Below are 17029 nucleotides of genomic sequence, written 5' to 3' on the forward strand. Positions count from 1 at the left end.
GACTAATTTATCAGAAAGTATATGAAGTGCATAAGGAAGAATGAAACAAAAAGCTAAAGATAGTTACGAGAAGTATGGAAATTCTTATACTGTTGAATATAACAAGCACTTATTCTAAGAATCTAATGACACTTTTTACCATTTGCTTTGCAATTGTCACTGCAGGATATGTTTACTTCAAACACATATATATGATTAGTATCATCTTACTGTGATATCCGGTCCTGGATTCTAACTTTCTCTTGCATGTAGTAAGTAATTTGAGTCTATATTCACCAACCACCAATCTTTCTGGGTTTATGAGTTTAAAAAGTGGGTCCCAGTGATCATTTAAATATTTTAATGAGGCTGCTTGCATGCTTCAAATTTTTTTCTCCTTTCAAGCTTTAATGCTGACCTGCCAGGCTTTCCATGGAGTATAAAGTACACCTTGGGACTTTTTGACTGTTTTGCTCATATTAGCAACCAGAGAAATATATAATCTATAGCCATTCTCTCAAAAAGGATGTACAGTACAAGCTTTAGTTTCGCTTTAACAAAGAGATAATATAAAATTGGGACAGAAGCTAACTTTTTCAAACAACATTCTCTGCTTAATGCTGCAGGTCCTAAATATCAACTGCGGATTTATCTTGTAAAAATACAGATTATCTAAAAACACAGAAACAAAGCCTAGTCTATCCAACCCAGTTCACAGCTCAACTGTTCGACTTTGATGACTCAGAGCAATAAGGGCTGTAGATATCAGGGGAAAAGGGTGAGAACTATCGTCACTCTGCCAGAGCTTTGTCAGCTTTGGCACCTTCATTTTCCCACAAGATGCGTCCATGATCTAGTTGTGAACTTCAGATTAAGGGTAAAGTAAGGGAGAATGTTAACCCTCCCAAACAGGGAGGCATTGATCAGGTGAAAAGTAAAAATGTAATCTCAAACCCCAAAACTGGCTGGCTTTGAATTTATTGACTTTCAGTTTTAACAGAGACGAGAGCAGGGAAGGGCACAAGGTGAGGCTGTGTGCCTCAGATCTCTTAGGAGAAAGTGAGGACTGCAGATGCTGGAGATCAGAGCTGAAAATGTGTTGCTGGAAAAGCGCAGCAGGTCAGGCAGCATCCAAGGAGCAGGAGAATCGACGTTTCGGGCATGAGCCCTTCTTCATGTACACTCTCCTCATTCCTGAAGAAGGGCTCATGCCCGAAACGTCGATTCTCCTGCTCCTTGGATGCTGCCTGACCTGCTGCGCTTTTCCAGCAACACATTTTCAGCTCTGCCTCAGATCTCTGTTGACCAGTAGCAAGTTAGTTTTCAACATAGCCAATCAATAAAGGTTGCTGAAGACCTCTGTGAGCATGAAAGATGGTGTAAGGTAGAAGTACATCAGTCCAGCCCACAAAGGAAACTTGTTAACTACCCCATCAATCGAACCACTGATCCCCGTTACAACGTGCTGTCCACCAGCCTAACTCCTCACCTCAGCATCTTTTCTTACTCTCCCTTGATCTCTCTGACACTGTACTAATGCACCCATCCTCTCTCTCTCTCTCAATCTCTTCTTCCTTCCTGTCCGCTCACTAGTTTTCCAATCTCCTACCCACCCAACAGCCAGCCAGGTCTATAAGCTGACTGGAAACACAAGAAGATGAACCAGATTCTGTCATTAAATTCAACAGGACCTGAGGGAAAGCTGTTTCTCCAGACTCCAAACTGGGAAAACATACTCCACCACCTCCCCCTGTTAGTATCGAGACCCAAGTGGCTCTGGCAGAGGAAATATAAATAATCAGATAATATGTTATTACCACGTACAACTTCCATTCAACCAATTATTTGATTCCGGAGGTGCTAATGAATGCTCAGAAGCAGGAGAACGATGTTTAGCACAGTAAGGTACAACGTGGTGAGAAAACCCATTAAAAAAAAAGAAAGCTCAGAAATATCTATTCAGGAAAATATTTGCTCAGGCAGTAGTCTATCTCCCGACAATCTGCATTACTTGCACAATAAAAAGGAGTGCCAGAAGGAATTAATTTACTGTGTTAAGGGGTGAGAGCATGCCATCATCAACCCTTAAAATGCTGGCATTTGTTTTAGTGTTTGCACAGGGTCATTCTTTATTGAACAATGCAAGAATGAGGATGAGCCTGAAATGTTGCTGAACTTAATTTAGACCCCTTATCATGTTTTAAGTTTCTTCAAATTTGCCTCATAATATTCAGCCAGAGAATTGAACAACCTTTTCTCATGCTATGTTGAAAGGCTAAGTTCAAGGTTTGGGTAAAGATTTGTAGCTCGGGTGCCGGTGGCTGTGGTTGTAGGTATGTTTGCCGCTTCCCAGCTCAGTGAACATACCCACAATCACAAAAGGACAAGTGCACCCAGACCTAACAGATCCTCACTCATACAGGCTGAATTGTTTGTATACACTGAATAACTGGTTCTTGAACAATCTAATATCATCAACTTCCAGTCTGAGCAATGTAGAGAGTACCTTGTTTATTTGGCAGCTCAACTTCTAATACAGTCAGTATAACTTTAATGCAGGTGCAGCATGTACAACTTACAAGTGTGAGCAATGAGAAGATAAAGAACTGCTGGGAATCTCATATGAAATCAGAAAATGAAATTTCACAGCAGATCCATCATCATCTGAAATAAATCAGTCAGGTATGCACCTGTTAAGTGTTCAGCCTAAAATGTTCACCTATCTCTTATCACACCCATGTATGTTCTTTTAAACCTGCAGTGACTTGGCTGGCAGCTGGGCCGGCCTGTGTAAGTGAGTGACTGCAAGTCTTCTTCACTGACACTGTACATAACTGTGTGCTTGCTTTAGCTACAAAGCAACTAGCAGGCCAAGAAATATTTCCCTTTTCCAGAAAGCCATTTTGTATTTGTGTTGCCACGAGATATTATAGAAAACCATCTGATTTATTGAAATGACAATTGCTTACCTGCCATTAATACCAGAGCTGGCTTACAGTAATATGAATGAGATATAAAATAGGAAAAGTAAAAATCTAACAGGACAACACATAGAAATACACTGCCTAAATGGCACAAATCATATCAAATTTGATTTTTTTTCTTCATTAATGACGGTTAGTCTTCTCAGCTCCAGGATATCTCTGCAGGAGTTCCTCAGGATAGTGTCCTAGACCCAACCATCTTTAGCTGCTTCATCAAGGACCTTCTCTCCATCATAAGATCAGAAGTGGGGATGTTTGCTGATGATTGCACAATGTTCAGCACCATTCGCAACTCCTCTGATACAGAAGCAGTCCATGTTCAAGATCCAGATAATATCAGGCTTGGGCTCACAAGTGGCAAGTAATATTCGTGCCACACAAATGCCAGGCAATGACGATCTCCAATACGAGACAATCTAGTCCCTGCCTCCTGGCATTCAATGGTATTACCATCACTGAATCACCCACTATCAACATCCTGGGTGTTAACATTGACCAGAAACACAACTGGGCTTGCCACATAAACACATTGGCTACAAGAACAGGTCAGAGGCTAGGAATACTACAGCAAGTAACTTATCTCCTAAATCCTCAAAGCCTGTTCACGATCTACAAGGCACAAATTAGAAATGTGATGGAATACTCCCCACTTGCCTGGATAGATGCAATTCCAATAGCACACAAGAAGCAGAAGTTCGCCAAAGATCCTTAGTTCGCCAAAGATCCTGCCTAACCCACAACCACTTCCATCTAGAAGGACGAGGACAGCAGATTATGGGAATAAGACTACATACCAGTTCCCCTCTTTGCCACTCACTATCCTGACTTGAAAATACATTGACGTTCCTTCACTCTTGTTGAGTCAAAATCCTAGAATTTCCTCCCTAGGGTATTGTGGGTTACCTACAGCAGGTGATCTGCAGCAGTTCAAGGAGTCAGCTCACCATCATATTCTCAAGGGCAATTAGGGACAGGCAAGAAATGCTGCCCAGCAGTGATGCCCAAGTCCCATAAGTGAATAAAACAAAATGGTCGGTGGGCACTGCTGGCTGGCGAACATTTATTGTCTATCTTTTCAGTAGCCTTCAGAAGGTGGTGGTGAGCTGCTTTCTTGAACAATTGCAGTCCATGTGTTGTAGGTAGACCCAAAATGCAGTTTGGAAGGGAAATCCAGGATTTTGACCCAGTGACAGTGATGAAAAGGTGATATATTTCCTAGTCTGAATAGTGCATGGTTTGGAGGGTTTACTTAGTCCTAAATGCAGCTACGGAGGGCAGTGATGGATGTCAATGTTTGTGAATATCATGGCATTTATGCAGGCTGCTTTGTCCTGTATGGTATCAAGCTTCTTGACTGTTGCTCAAGGTGTACTCATCTAAGCAAGTGGGGAGTATTCCATCACACTCCTGACCAGTATCTTGTAGATGGTGAACAGACTTTGAGGAGTCTGGACGTGAGTCAATTACAGCAGGATTCCAAGCCACTAACTTGCTTTTATTGCCATTGTATTGGCACAGGTAGTCCAGTTCAGTTCTGATCAATTGTAACCCCCTCAGATGTTTATTGTGTGGAATTCAGCAATGGCAATAACATTGAATGCCAAGAGCGATGGTTAGATGTTCTACTGTTGGAGAAGGTCATTGCTCAGCACTCGTTACTTACCATGTGTCATTCTGAGCTGGATATCACCCAGACCTTGTTGCATTTGAGCATGGACTGCTTTATTGTCTGAGGAGTAGTGAACGGTGTTGAACATTGTACAATCCTCGCCAAACATCTCCTCTTCTGATGCATAAAGATCATTGATGAAGCAACTGAAGATGATTAGGGCTAGGGCACTATCCTGAGAAACTCCTGCAGAGATGTCCTGGATTCGAGATGATGAAACTCCTGCAACCACAGTCATTATCTTTAGTGCTAGGTATGACTCCAACTAATGCAGAGTTTGCCTCATGATATCCATTGACACTAATTTTGATTTGGCTCCTTGTTGCCACACTCCGACAAACACAGCAGAGATTCACTCTCACCTCACCTCTGGAATTCAGCTCTTTTGTTCATGTTTGAACCAAGGCTATAATGAGGTCAGGAGCTGAGTGGTCCTGATGGAGCCCAAACTGGGCGTCACTGAGCAGGACATTGCTGAGCAGATGTTTCTTGATAGCACTGTTGATGACACCTTCATCACTTTACTGATGATCAAGAGTAGACTGATAGAGTGGTAATTGGCCAGATTGGATTTGTCCAGCTTTTTACACACAGGATACTGTGGCTGGCAATCTTCCACAATTGTTCTTATTTGTTCTCATGATGTGTGTATCACTGACTCAGCTAACATTGTCAAATAGACGTCAATATCGTAGCTGGACTGGAACAGCTTGGCACATGGTGCAACAGGTTCTGGAGCACATGTCTTCAGTACTATTGCTGGAATGCTGTCAAGGTCCACAATCTTTGCAGTATTTAATGCATCTGGCCGTTCCTTGATAACACATGGAGTGAATTGAATTGGCGAAGGGCTAGTATCTGTGATACTGGGAACCAGGAAAAAAGGCCAAGATGAATTGTCCACTCAGCAATTCTGGCTGAAGATTGCCATGAGTGCTTCAGCCTTTTCTTTTGTACTGATGTGCTGGGCTCCCCCATCAATGATGAGGATACTTGTGGAGCCTCCTCCTCCAGCGAGTTACTTAATTGTCCATCATCATTCACAACTGAATGCGGCAGGACTGCAGAACTTAGATCTGATCTATTCATTGTGTAATTGCTTGCTCCTTTTGATGTTCGCCATGCAAGAAGTCCTCTTTGGTAACTTCAACAGGTTGACACTTCATTTTTAGGAATGCCAGATGCTGCTCCTGGTATGCCCTTCTGTATTCTCTATTGAACCAGATTTAGTCCCCTGGCTTGATGTTAATTGTAGAGTGGGGGATATGCCATGCCATGAAGGTTGCAAATTGTGCAGGTGTATGATTCTGTGCTGTTGTTGATAGCCCATAGCGCCTGATGGATCCCAGCCTCGATTTGCCTGATCTGCTCGAAGTTTATCCCTTTTAGCCTTGTGATAGTTCCACACAACACAACTACAGGTATCTTCATTGGGACTTCGATGGCAGCACTTGATAAATAGCAGGGGGTTTCCTTGAGCTGATGGAATGAGAACTCGTGGGGTCTGAGTTAATGTTGTGGACTCCCAGAGAAAACTGATGACTTCCCTGTCTCCTTCTGTCTGTCACACTTAGATTCTGACATGTTAGTTTAATATATCAGATGATGGAAAAAGCCCTAAAAACAGTAAGAATCTTAAAAAAGGTTAGCAGCTTTTTTTGCTGCATTTTCCATTTTTAACTTAAGAAATAAGAAAATTCTTTTGGCTTGACTTAGTAATACCTCATGTAGTTCTGACCAACTATGATAAAATTGTGGGAACATTTGAAAATTACACCATAATTAAATGACATTTATAGAAAAAAGCCAGTTGGCTTCTGCTACCAATGATATCTACAGGGTATATTGGACAGTATGCCATTTAACTGGTTATAAACTGGCTAAAAACCATGAAGAGTCATTAATGACGACATCAATACAGACACAGTGCACTAAACATAAACATGCTCTAACTTAATCTGGATCAATTCACAATCATATTTGTGGCTCATTTCACATCCAAGATACGATCAAGAGCATATCAGATGATTAACAATGCGAGTGCTGCTTCTCACACTTAATGATTAGGGAATGGAAATATTCATGTCTCTCTTAATGAGGTCTAGCAGTTTCCGATGATGACTAATTACTTCTGACACTCCTACACCGTTTTTCACGTTAAAAAGAAAACTGAAATTAGACCAGATGCAAGAATGATTCGTAGTACAAAGGACATTAACACCTTCTTGCCTCTGTGTTCTGTAATGGTGTGAAAACAAGCTACCCAGCTCAAGAATTGGCAATTAAAAATGTGTGTGAAGAAGCATGGCAAGAGACATGCCTGACACATTCAGTGACAGTAGACTGAGAATATGATCCTGTTGCACAGAAAACAAATGAGTACTAAAGGACTATTTCATCACCAATCCATTTATATAGACTCCATTCGAATTAAACAAAATTGTATCTGTTATACAATTCAGACAAAAGCCAACTTAGGATACAAATATGTCTGGTTAATTATTTCTAAACAGACCACAATAATTCAAGACTCCAATCCCCATTCATTTAATGGACAAGATCTTCTCTTCTCAATTAGTTATAGGACCTTTCAAAACACTGAAGTTTGCACAAGGCAGGTAGTTATTGCATTTTCTGAGTATCTGATCCATGATTGCATTTAAGCATCATAAATGGAAACGCCAATCACATTAGGCAAATTGACTCAATTCCATATTGTTAAGTCACACTTTATGATTATCATTGTTATACATTCCAATTTGGCAGTCAATTTTATGGCATTAGCAAGACCTACGCTATTAATGAAAGGAAGAAGCAGCTTCAAAAATCAATGCAAATAATAAGAGGCTGCTTGTTATATAACATAAATAAGGACAACTTGCAGACAGAAATGAATATAGCGTGAATGGTATATTAATGTGTCTGCTGTTTGCAGCAAGTTTGAAAATATTAACACACTAGGTAATGAATTGACATCCAAGCTGAGTAGATGCTATGTTTGAATTTGGTGGCACGCAAAAATAGAAAGCAGACACCCTATTGTTCTTCAGAGAAATGGCTGGCTCCTGGGAATGCAATGCATCAATAAGTGGTTTTGAATCCATTTCGTATAAGCAACTCAGGATCCAATTAAAGTCAATGGTACGTGACATTTTATCAGTTTCAGTGTACTTGGCAGAACAATGAACTCACTGGCATCCAAATGGTATAGTTCTGCAGATTCTGCTACAATTTTAGTGCAAAAAAACTCTGTGGGCTTCCACCTGTATTACTGAGCTGACAGCATCACATTTAACTTCTGATCTGATTATTAGCTCATCACAGCGAGGTTGCAGTTTACATGTTCGCTTGTTTCTTTTTCCCTTTACCTCCTAAGTTGCATATTATAGAGAAGTGGAAGGCAATAAGGAAGAGAAGATTATTGTCCTGATGCTTGTATATTATGCAGACATCACATAATTTAACTGCAATGACAGACATTAAAGCTCTTGCTAACATTCTTACTTAGGCATTCACAGAAAAGAATCACTACTTGGACACTGTACAAGGATGCTGCATCGGTCACTGAAACCAAAACCCAACATGTCAGCATCTTCAGAAAGGAAACATGAAAATTGGGAAGGTGGCTGGAAAAGCATTACAGGAACCCAAGTTCAAATTTCAATTTGTAGAAATATGACACAAGGCATCTCGCAGTACTCATCCACAAACAAAAGAGATGATAAATGCAGCAATTATCCTAAAGCACAGATTGACACACAAGATAGCAATCTTTGTTGACGATACAGCAGTTTGCAAAAAAACATTTCTTAACAATTACCCTGCATAGGTAGAATCAAGCATACTAAATTGAACTGCATTTATATCCAAATAATATTAAAGACTTCTGTAAGGGAAAGTTACTCAAGTTAAAGAGAGTCCACACATTTTCTACATTCAGATTTATTGTATCAACATGTTTGTTTCTCTAATATATATTACAAGTAATGATTGCTAGCTCCTCAATCTCATACAAAACAGGCTGGTGAAATCATACGTTTATCATATTTTACCATTAGAAGATACATACATCCAACTACAACACTTAAGTGAGAAAGAATATAACAAAATCTGTGGAAGTTAAGGTGAACTGGGATCTTTGTTTTTAGGCTTTGCAAGGCTGATACTGTGGTAACACTCAAGGAATGCTGAGTTTTAGCTGTAAATTGAGTTTTGTGATAGCTTCAACCTGCCATACCTCAAAAGCAATGCATTAGTTACTAATTATAATGTTTGAACTTAATATTGTCCAAACTACGGTCATAACAATAGAGCAACGCCTTAAACAAACATACCTTTTAAATAACTTGCTCTGAAAGCCAAGCAGTGGCATGTGATCACAGGTGAACATGACAGTGTGTGACTCAAACCTGCTACTATCTTGTTGAGCATTTTTTTCCTTGGCATATGACAAGGCCAGCATGTCTTGCCTAAGTCTAAATGCCTTTGAACTGAAAGACTAGCTAAGCCATTTCAAAGGATATTTAAGGGTCAACCAGATTACTGTGCTTCTGGAGTCATATTGAGGCCCGATCAGTAGATTTCCTTCTCCACAGTGCATTTGCCAGTAACAAGAATAGCAACCCCTGAGAATATCCTCATACTGTAATTCCAGGTCTGTTAACAGAATTTAAATTCCATGGTTGGCTTTGAACTCACATCCACCAGAGCATTAACCTGGGCCTCTGAATGACTTCACCATTGACATTACCACTAAAACACAATCCTTTCATTTGACCTCATGAACTATTGGGATGTGTGCTTAACGCATTGTTCTTTGGAGTAAAGGTGCAATGAGTGAGTACTCAAGTCACCAGAGAGCAAAAGCATCAAGTCCACAATCCCTAAATAATTGAAAGAAATAACTAAAAACAATGTACATCATTAAACCTCAAATTCACAAGGGCCAGTCTTTCAATATTTGTATTTGGGTAGGTTACAACATCTGTGTACCATCTCCTGAGAACATGTGAAATCTTCTTTTAAAACACCAATATGACATCACTTTGTATTACCTAATGCCCGTGATGATCTTATCCTGTTTCTCAACAAAACCAACATTGACACAATCTTAAATTACACCATTCGGTCAAAGCTTATAAGCTGCTGCTAAATATATTTCCATAACAACTGATGCTCTTAAAGAACATAATCACACCAAATTTAGAATAAAATATTATTAAAACATTCAGACTTCCTCTCTGCTTTTCAACCCACTTAGCCCCTTTACTGTAACCAGAAGCATAGCCGATGACCAGTTATCCAGCTACCACCAGTGTTGCTCCAAGATTTCCCTTCATTTTCTGTGCCCCACCTCATAGCCTGCCAACACCCTGGACAACTTGACCCAGTTGAAGCACTTCAAAAGTAGGAAATAATGATTTACCAATCGCCTGACAGCTAGAATTTTTAAACACCTTTGTTCCCTAACTGTTGTCAAGATTTATAATGTCACTTGTACATTATCCCAAGAACAGGCATTGAGAAAAAAATACACCTCGGTGCTTTGAATTACAATTTTGAACTTTGGCCTGGGATGATAGTTCAATTGCATTTTCCAAAATAAATTCCACCTTGTTTTTATTAAAGGAGTCAGATTAATATTTTAAAGGCAGGTTAAATCAGAAGTTTAGATGTGTTCTTCATAAACCTGAACTGTCTCGAAACCACTTAGTGTGTGACCCATCATGTGTCATTCTGCTCATATCAGTACCCAACTAGCATACCCGGTTCAAAATAGTTTATCATTTGACTTTATTGCACATTAGTACTGTAGATAACATGGATAGTATTCATTACTTACTAATGAGTATAAATTCTTAAAATGAGTACAAATTCCAAACTGAATTAAGTGAGGTAATACTTTAACTCACCTCTTGAATTCAATTTCAGAATATACCTTGTTACAAATCTGGTTACAGAAAGACGTTAGAGTGCAACACCCAGAGCAGGTCTGAAATCTGTGTTCTAAGGAAGAGTGTCTGAACCCTAAATGTTAACTCTGATTTCTCTCCACAGATGTTACCAGATCTTCTGAGCTTTTCCAACAATTTCTGTTTCTGTTTCTGATATTTGTAGATTCACTTGGATAGCCTTTGAAGAAATATAGGCTCCCTTTGGATCTCAATCTCGTTATTCCTTTGGGAGAGGTAAGATGCCTTTTGATGGTGGTCAAGGTACTCTTTGGGGTAGTTCTTCTCCCCTATAGAGAAGGTAAGTTGACCTCTGGAGTTACTAAATTGTTGTATTTATTAGAATTTTTTTAAAAATTCACTTGTGTGACTTGGTTGGCCAGCATTTTTATTGCCCTTCTGTAGTTGCCCTCGAGAAAGTGGTGGTGAGCTGCCTTCTTGAATTGTTGCAATGCACATGCTGTAGGTTGACCCAGAGTAACATTAGAGAGGGAATTGCAGGATTTGGATAGAGCAATATTTGATTTTATTCCATTAAAGGTAAAAGTTTAATTGTAACAGTACTCCAGCACTGAATTAGCTTCCAGAATTCTGTGGCATCTGACCATGCAATGTAATTTTGCCAGGTGATTTTCAGTTTTACTTACCCTAGCATTCATGAAAGAATATAGACATTTTCATATAAGGCAAAATCAGCAAATTTACCAAGAGCAAACACCACGAAAATTCATCAGATCATGGTATGATATTCAAATCATCTTAGATTGTCTTGAACACCAAACAGGCATGCAGCCACCAATCCCAAACTCTGTGCACCAAAAACACATCTGCCCAATTCCTTTACCACCCTCTACTTGGCCTCCCCCAATCATATGTGCTGCGTTGATCAATATTTTTTGACACAAACTTTAGCCAATTGGCCTTTTCAAAGAATAAAAATGAGCAGCAAAGCCTGTTCAGTTTAATTGGCTGACTTTCCTTTCTTCCTTTCTGCAACACAAACTTCAGGCCAAATGTATTACTCTCTCGTGTAGTCTGGTCATTCTCTTTAATGATTCATCAAGGGGCAATTACATAATTGCAGTCTCTAAATATATTAACAACCCGTCCATGAAAAGCAGAGAAGTAGGGTTATTATGTTATCCTTCTTTTGCGCCACAGCAATATTGTCTCAGGCATTCTAAACAAGAGAATAACATTTCTACCAGATGCATCCTTTGAATTTTTAGGGATTTTGTCAATAATGAATTCCATTTCATATGTAAATGCATTTGGAAATAGTGTCCTAATGCACTAAAACAAGATGTAAAAGTCCTAAGAAATAGGAACAGAAGTCGGTCATTCGGCCCTTCAAGCTTGCTCCCCCATTCCGTAGAATCATGATTGATCTGACATTCCTCAAAGCCACTGTCCTGCATTTTTCCCGATCAATAAGTTATCTTTCTCAGCTTTACATGTACACAAGGACTCTGGAAGTAGTGGCCTCTCAAAGTCAGCAATTTATCTGATCCGTAAGGTGTTGTATATAAAACAACTAAGATCATTGTAACAGCATTTGCTTATACTCAAGCGCTATTACAGAGAAACATAAGCAAAGGGAATGCCCATTAATTATAATATTCTGAAAATATATTGCAAATGAATGTTTAGTTTCTATGCTCCATGATGAATGGCATGCTGGCACCAATTAGGGGCTAAGACATGGTAGGAGGATTTCAACATTATGCAAAGGACTGTCATACAGACAGTTGAGGAAACAAGTCACCTTATTTTAGGACAGATTAGTGTGATTCAATGAAACAATGCAATCATTGCTCGGTCTTTCTTCCCATCCTGGAATGCATTCTGTTAAAGAAAAAACCTTAGCTTCTGAGAGAGATAACAAATGGAAGGAATCCCTCCTTGCACATTTGGTATTAAAGAAGCATTTGATCATTGTGTGCAGTTTTGGTCGCCATGGAAGGATGTGGAGGCACTGGAACGGGTGCAGAGGAGGTTTACCAGGATGTTGCCTGGTATGGAAGGAAGATCGTATGAGGAAAGACTGAGGCACTTGGGGCTGTTTTCATTAGAGAAAAGAAGGTTTAGGGGTGACTTGATTGAGGTGTACAAGATGATTAGGGGGTTAGATAGGGTTGACAGTGTGAACCTTTTCCCGCGTATGGAGTCAGGTATTACAAGGGGGCATAGCTTTAAATTAAGGGGGGGTAGATATAGGACTGAAGTTAGGGGTAGGTTCTTCACTCAGCGAGTCGTAAGTTCATGGAATGCCCTGCCAGTAGCAGTGGTGGACTCTCCCTCTTTATGGGCATTTAAGCGGGCATTGGATAGGTATATGGAGGATAGTGGGTTAGTATAGGTTAGGTGGGCTTGGATCGGCGCAACATCGAGGGCCAAAGGGCCTGTACTGCGCTGTATTCTTCTATGTTCTATTACCAATCCAAAGTTTAATAAATTAACCAAACTAAGTAGCAAAATTAATAAGGCAAATTTAGAGAAAATTAAACAAGTTATTTTCCATGCAAGACACATCGAGCACTAAAGGCAAATATTAAACCAGTAAATTAAATGACAGTGATATAGGCCACTGAGAGGGAATGTGGGTGGGAAAGCCATTGGAAGAATTTGACAATAAAAAGTGAAAAAGCTGGAAATATTCAGCACCTCTGGCAGCATCCATGAAGGGAGAAATCGAGTTAATGGAAGGAATCCCTCCTTGCACATTTGGTATTAAAGAAGCATTTGATCATGCTGAAGGGTGATGTCTTGGGAGCACACCACATTTCCATCTTCACCTTCATTATGTTCTTTGGGCGGGATGCAGGCAAGGAGACCCCTAGATAACCTTCAATTAAAGTCTGCTTAAGGGCTTCATCGACAACTCCAAACTCCAACCAATTCCTTGAACTGAGTGTTATGGCCAGTTTACTGAGCAATTCAGAGTCAAACAGATCACAATCTTTAAAAGATAGACAAAACCCAAAGCATCACTGCTGGGAAACATACAGAGTTGGTTAAATTAATCACAGAATGTGAGTTTATCACTTTTGTTCTCCCAGTCTTCCTTTATAACATGAACATTTACTGCATTATGTGGAATAGTGATTCTAACATTGGAAAGTGTAGAGTTTCAGGACCAGCTCTCTTTCTCTCTCTTTTCCTCCCTCCAATTGGTCAACCGACCCTGCGCCCCACCCCAAAGCAGGTTGTGGTAAGCAAATAACCTGAAGCAAATACAAACATATAAATCTAATTGGTATCCAAATAATGCCTTCTAATGATTATTGCATCAAGTCCCATAGTTCCCATCATCCCTTTATAATAGGGTCTGACTTCAGTATTGTGAAGGAACTAGGAAGATGTGATAATCACATTCAATGACACAATTTAAAAATTCAGGTGAGTGATTTTGGCTAGGCATTATGATCATAAAATAGAGAAACTTGCCCTTTCGGCACTGAATATCGGATCAGCATACATACAGCTTTTTGCTGAAAGTCCACATGAGTTTATTATGGATGGAACCAGTGGACAGGTAATCGACTTTTTGATTCTGATCCCGCAGTTTTTAACTAATAAAGAGAACTGCTTGGGTGCTTATTTTATGTGTTACATGCTGAAATTGTGCAGCCAATTAAAAGATATGGATGGATCAATGTTCACACTTTTAATTACCATCCAAAGAACTGTATCTAATCTCAAGGTGGGGACATCTAATAAAAATGCACATCACCAGACAGGAATGTTCTTTCCCAGTTGGGGAACACTTCAGTGGTCAAGGACATTTAGCCTCTGATCTTTGAGCAAGCTTCCTCCAAGAATACCTTCGAGATGCACAACAATGCAAAATCACTGAGAAGAAACTGAAAGCCAAGTTCTGTACCCAGGAAGGTGGTCTGAACCGTGATCTTGGGTTCATGTTGTGCTCCATGTAATGCCACCACATTGTTCTGTATCTGTAAAATCTTCCTCACTTTCCTGTTTTGACATCATCACCTTGATAACTTGTTATGAGCTCTCTACCTTTATTAGTTTGTAGAGTTTTGGATTACTCACAACTTTGGCTAAACCCTCGGCATGTGACTCTTATACCTATCATGTTATTCCAGCCATTCGGTTTGTCTCCAGCACATCTTATTTTTAATATTTTGTAATTATCTCTCTGCCTCATTTAGTCTGATTACAGGTCATCCCTTCATTGCTATTCAGCTGTTGACACTCCACTCACACCATTCTGATTTCTCTGTCTATAAATTCTGTACCTGTGTGCTTCTCTTCACTCCACCTGAGGAAGAAGCAGCGCTCCAAAAGCTTGTGATTTCAAATAAAACTGTTAGACTATCACCTGGTGTCGTGTGACTTCTGACCTTGTCCACCCCAGTCCAACATCATCACCTCCACATCATGGCTACCAAAACCCTGACATCCTGATATGAACTAACAATTTAGGCAAGCCCCCATTTTACCATCCAGTCAATACTTTCAAGCTTCCCTTTCAGCTGAGCAGGCCTTAACAACTACATTCGGGAGCATTCCCCTTTACTTGGCATCGCTCAATCTATTGTTTAAGTTGGCAAATAAAGCACACAAGATAACCAGACAAGTTCACCAACATGTCACCTGCAATAGGAAATGCTAGAATTGTTTCAATTAATTTATTCAAGCATTCAAATCTGAATTGACAGTTTAAAAGTCGCTGCTGGAACATGTGGTTCTGAATGGAAATAAGATTATAAGGATAAATGCAGATCAAGATGTTATAACGCTGCGAGGAACATGATGAGATGACAGAAACACAGTAATGTCATGCCAAGAAAGGTAATCAGCCAAGCATGATTAATACAGAACATAAATGACATACTGGTGTTCTCAAACTCTGATTCATTAAACTTTAAAAGAAGGACCAAGAGAAAGTTTCTTTCCTCTGTGAATTAAATACACTGGATAAAAAAGAAATTTTTAAAAAACAATTATACAGTACCTTACATGACATTTCAAAATGCTTTACAGTCAATTAAGTACTTTTTGAAGTGTAATCACTTTTGTAATATGGGATATTATAACACAACAGCTTGTACATGGCTGCTAAACAAGCAAGTTCCATAATTTCTTGTAAGCTTCATGACAGCTGTCAATAAAGCATTGCTCCGTTTTCTGCACAAGTCAATATAACCATTCTGTTCAAAATTTCACTGCAGTATTATAAATTCACAGGGGCTGAATGCAAAAATCAAACAGTTTTATTTACAACTTGTCAGGAAATAAAGCAGTCCACGCTTCCACGCAGCAAGACCTGAATAGTCAGTCTTGAGCTGTAACATCTGTGTGAAATATGTGCCCAAAGGTGAGTTGTTTTTAAAAAGATGCAGCACAGAAAGAAAGGGCCAAATAGCCCCTATCCTGTGTCCTAACCATTCCACAATTCCAATAAGATATCTTACCAATACCCCTTGATGTTCATTGGCATTGCCATCACTGATACCATTACCAACATCTTCCAAGGCTGGAGTCACTGCTGCCAAGGAACTTAACTGGACCAGCCACCTAAATACTGTAGCTACGAGAGACTGGGAATTCTGCAGAAAGTAATGCATATCCTAACCACCCAAACTGATCAACATTTACAAGGCACAAGTCAGGCGAGTGACACATTTGTGCCACTTATCTGGTCAAGTGCAGGACCAACTATGCTGAAGAGATTCAAAGGCATCCTGGATAAAACAGCCAGTGTAATCGTACTTAATCCGGTATCTTAAAATACATTTACTCTCTCCATCACTGGTGAACAATGGCTGTTGTGTATACCAAATACAAGATGCACTTGTCAAGGCTCCTTTGACAGCAACTTCCAAACCCAGAAGTTTGTATCTCACAAGTGTGGGAGAAAGTGAGGACTGCAAATGCTTGAGATCAGAGTTGAAAAGTGTGGCACTGGAAAAGCACAGAAGGTCAGTCAGCATCCGAGAAGCAGGAGAATTGACATTTCGGACAAAGCCCTTCATCAGGAATGTGACCCGAAACGTCAATTCTCCTGCACCTTGGATGCTGCCTGACCTGCTGTGCTTTTCCAGCAGCACACTTTTCGACTCTCACAAGTGTGGGTGTCATTTTAGAATAAAGTGGATAACAGATACATAGGAACACCCCCTTCTTCCAAGTACCCTCCCAACTCAACTGGAGATGTCTTCAACATCTCTGCGACAAAGTCTTGGGGCTCTCTACCAGACTGGAAAAAATTCTGGCTGTAACAGCTGCTCCTTTTTTGAGGTATTTTAGGTGCTGGAGGCGATTTCCTCGAATTCCAGGAGCAGCAATTACTGTTTTATATGCCGTTGCATTGTTTTGGAACTTTGGAAAAAAAAGTCAAAACAAAGGCAGTTTTAGAAGGGAGAGAATAGACAAAGGAAACACATGGTGAGGTCAGTGCAGGAGAGAGAGAGAGAGAG

At 39.8% G+C, this 17029-nt stretch overlaps 1 protein-coding gene across 4 annotated transcripts in view; it reads right to left on the minus strand.

Moving 5' to 3' along the window:
- Window positions 1-17029, minus strand: part of setbp1 (SET binding protein 1) — a 306474-nt gene that overhangs the window by 253530 nt on the left and 35915 nt on the right. The window lies entirely within an intron of this gene.

The sequence above is a fragment of the Chiloscyllium plagiosum genome, unplaced genomic scaffold (assembly GCF_037043375.1).
Source record: "Chiloscyllium plagiosum isolate Xiang-an unplaced genomic scaffold, Cpla_swu_hap1 HiC_scaffold_1, whole genome shotgun sequence".
Taxonomy (NCBI): domain Eukaryota; kingdom Metazoa; phylum Chordata; class Chondrichthyes; order Orectolobiformes; family Hemiscylliidae; genus Chiloscyllium; species Chiloscyllium plagiosum.